Below are 546 nucleotides of genomic sequence, written 5' to 3'. Positions count from 1 at the left end.
GCCCTGGGGAATAGAGAGAGGTAGAGTCTGAGACTGTTAGAGAGTGTGCCAGGCGGTGGTGAGCCCTGGGGAATAGAGACAGGTAGAGTCTGAGAGTGTAAGAGAGTGTGCCAGGAGGTGGTGAGCCCTGGGGAATAGAGACAGGAAGAGTCTGAGTGTGTAAGAGGCACATGTACCACCAGCACACAGGAGGTAGAGGCAGAGGCAGGCAGATCTCCTTGAGTTTGAGGCCAATGTGATCTCTAGAGCAATTCCAGGACAGCCAAGACTACACAAAGGAATCTTATCTTGAAAAAAAGTGAGTGTGAGAGAGAGAGACAGAGACAGAGACAGAGACAAAGAAAGAGAGATGAGTGGTGTCTAGGAATCCACTGGTCAATCAGCCTAAGTGAGTCTCTCTCTTTCACACACACACAGAGAGAGAGAGAGAGAGAGAGAGAGAGAGAGAGAGAGAGAGAGAGACAGAGACAGAGACAGAGAGACAGAGACAGAGAGAGAGACAGAGAGAGAGAGAGAGAGAGACAGAGACAGAGACAGAGACAGAGA

This window comes from Microtus ochrogaster, chromosome 5 (genome assembly GCF_000317375.1).
Source record: "Microtus ochrogaster isolate Prairie Vole_2 chromosome 5, MicOch1.0, whole genome shotgun sequence".
Classification (NCBI taxonomy): Eukaryota; Metazoa; Chordata; class Mammalia; order Rodentia; family Cricetidae; genus Microtus; species Microtus ochrogaster.
Note: the sequence above shows the minus strand (reverse complement) of the source record.